Source organism: Zerene cesonia, chromosome 14 (genome assembly GCF_012273895.1).
Source record: "Zerene cesonia ecotype Mississippi chromosome 14, Zerene_cesonia_1.1, whole genome shotgun sequence".
NCBI lineage: Eukaryota > Metazoa > Arthropoda > Insecta > Lepidoptera > Pieridae > Zerene > Zerene cesonia.
In genome coordinates this window covers 8,614,053-8,617,442 of record NC_052115.1, presented here as the reverse complement: position 1 = coordinate 8,617,442, position 3,390 = coordinate 8,614,053, and the positions used below count along the sequence as shown (strand labels likewise).

The following is a 3,390-nucleotide window of genomic DNA, read 5'->3' as shown; positions in this document are numbered from 1 at the left end:
GGATCGTTTTTTAATTCAGAGATTTTTTATTTAACTCCTTTGGAAGTGGTTTCTAGACGTTATTAATGAAATATTCATTATATATGATTTTCTTTTTTTTTTGTCTATAATTTTTGTGATAGTAATGATATTATTCATAATTTCGACTACGTCACCAACGACTCCGTGGCGCAACGGTAGCGCGTCTGACTCCAGATCAGAAGGTTGCGTGTTCAAATCACGTCGGGGTCAATTCGTGTATTTAGTTTTTTACAAAATTTTCTTAGCATTTTCGAAAATTCTGTATACTTATATCGGTTTTTGTATCCATATATCACGTGTATTCACATTATTTACGTGTTCTTTTTAAATAGTTCTAAATAATTTCAATTATTAAAGCTCCCAGCATCCAGCCATTATTGTCAGGTTAAATCTTAATTTATTTAATACATAAATATAACATCACTTTTTAAAATTTTAGTATTAGATTTTAAAACATCTTATCATAATGGTATACATTCAAATAAACCGATTCACTTTCCCACTGTATTCAAAGTCGAGGCGGGAATTCTGCGGTTAGCCACTGAATCACAACAAATTTAATTCCATCACCATTACATTCGTAGCCTGTGGTCACATCACTCTTAATATTATTCCATTTGCTCTTCAATTGATTTTTGCTTATATGTTCGTGGTTATCGCTAGTAAATCAACTGATGTAAGTTTAATGAACGAATGCATACGCTAAGGCAGAACGAAGCATTTCAGGTTAAGTCCGAATTTACTATTAAACGTAGTTGCCGTTAATTACAAAACAAAATTTAGTTTGTAAAGTTGGATGGATGTTTCTTAGGTCATCTTTCTTGTATTATCGCCATTGTTTTAAAACTCTTTGAGGTTTAAATTGCTCAAGCATCAGAAGCAATTACCTATAGGATTTCGGCCTGTAGCCGCATATTTGCGCCAATGATACTGTTCGGAACTCTTATAATATTTTATAGTCACACTCATGTTTGCATATTCGAATCAAATAATAGCTTACTTATTTATCTAGTATAAATACACACATTTATGTCATATTTATTTACAAAATATGTTCTCGATTTAATATTCATTACTGAATCATTACGTCTGTACAGTCGCGAGGTCTCCTCTGAAAATCAGTGCAGTAATACATTTTATTCTTAAAATGGTTACTGCTTTGCTGACGGGGAGTCACAATGACAGTTTTTATGCTTTATTTCAGATGCTAGTATATTATATTTTAAGCCGTGGCGATAAAAGTTTTTCTATTTCTATTTCCATTGGAACTGCTGAGCTGATGGTAAGCGCTTATGAACATTTGCAGAGGCATCAGACCTTTGTGGACCTTCTTTACAAATGGATTGCCAAATTTAAATGGTAAACGATAAATATAGAATTGTCAAGAATAAAGAAAAGGACTGGAAGGATGTGGAAAGGGATACAGATCTCCTACTCCCCCACTGACCGAATAATAGACAGTAACATTCTCATGCTTCTACTGATCTTCTGTGGGGATATGGTAATTAAAAATAATTGATTGCTTGTGGATGAAATTTCTGCAGACATAAATTCACCTATAATATATAATATTTGCACATTTTAACTCACTGTTCAGTTATTATATTTCGCAAATGAAAAAGAATATATAAAAATAATATTTAATATAAGCTTCACTATAATTATTAAAACGGAGGAAACGTTTTTGAATTCTGTTTGTTAAAATATTAAAACAATACTCGCTTTTGCATTTATTCGTGACGTCCTAAATTTCACGCGCCAGTAAGAGATTTTTATTTATCTAACATTATCCACGGTTCACGCTCACGACCCTACAAATTCCAATTTATCGATGTTTACGTTGGGAAAAAATTGTGATAAGCTAATTCATCTTGATTTGTTTCGTTATCTGTTGAGTAATCTAGAAAATCCAGCGTCTAGACTCGGTGATAAAAGCAATATGCAATGACTTAAAAATATGTAGGTTTACATCTGTAGAATAATTACAACAATACTTCTATATGATTTTGTAGTATCTGAATCTAAGAGTAACTTGCAGTTAGGCTCAGTTTAGTTTCAAGTCTCAAGTTTTCAACCGATTAAAAAAAAGGAGGAGGTTATTAATTCGACTGTATTTTCTTTTTTATGTCTGTTAGGTTATCATTTTTTTTCTGAGTGAACCAATGTTAAAAAACAGCAATATGTCTTACGATGATTTCCTGAAATCAAAAAATGATTTTTTTTATTATAAACGTCCGAAAGTATTAGAACAGCAGAACCTAAATATACCGTCATTTGAAGCGTGAAATTAAAAAATTGTTTCGCACGATCAGAATCAGTTCCAACCGATACTGGTATAGAATTTTACATTAAAGATTCAAGCCAAATAACGAACTATGGACTCCGTATTACAGACTAGATTAATATTAGATATAAGAATTAAAATTTCATGTATATTACGTTTATGCCTTGACTTTGAGTGCTATGAAGCTAGTATAAAATGGTAGCATAAAGATACTTTAAATGGTTTCTAATTGTATAGAACAGGCTTACTATGGTGGGCAATTAGATATTGAAATGTCAAGAAATATTTGTTATTATCAAATCAAACTCACTGTAGAAATATATTAAAAGAAAGGAATATCCGCCTTTGCTAGATCACTTCAACATTTTTAGACAGATACTTATCTAAAGTGATTGATTATCTAAAGTTCTAGTTAATAGCGGATATAAATACCGTTAGGTGGTTTCCTTAACTCCTGAACTACATTGTACGTAGATGCTAATCTCAATGAGAAATGAGCGAGAAAACGGCAGCATGTCATCTTAGTTATACACAAAAACGGCTAAATCGAAATGTAATGCGACTCCAATACGCGCTTACAAGCAAGCTCAGTGTTGAGGACCGGTGGGTATAACGAGCAAAAAGCGATGTCTCTATACGTCGCTGGACCGGATTGGTCGGGGCGTCATTAGGCTCTGATCATAATTGATTCGCGCCTATTAAATATGCCACTAATTGTTTTAATTCGTGGCTAACGGTTGTTTTTGTATAGCAAACTATAAAATGTTCGTTTAAATTTATAGTTAAGCGAATGACAGATATAAAATGGTTTTTATTAGAAAACAATTAACCAGCAGGGCAATAAATTTTGAATATAATACGCCAATATAACGCCTGTTGTAACTTTATTCAATTCGAGTTTTTGTTCCAAGTTAAGTATCGGGCTGAGATACAATTACATCATTTATCCAGTTTTTATATGATGAAACAGTATGTAAAAACTACTTCAAATGTATTTATTGATTATATGATTTTTTATATCAAATATGAATTATGGCTTAAGTTATTAAGTTGTATTTTGAATTATATGAGTCTAAATTGTAATT

General features: G+C 31.7%; 1 non-coding gene across 1 annotated transcript; it reads left to right on the top strand.

The window, feature by feature from the left end:
• The first annotated feature begins 159 nt into the window (after positions 1 to 159).
• On the top strand, positions 160 to 231 carry Trnaw-cca. Its single transcript has one exon. It is a non-coding gene; the product is annotated as a tRNA-Trp (tRNA).
• The last annotated feature ends 3,159 nt before the right edge of the window (positions 232 to 3,390 follow it).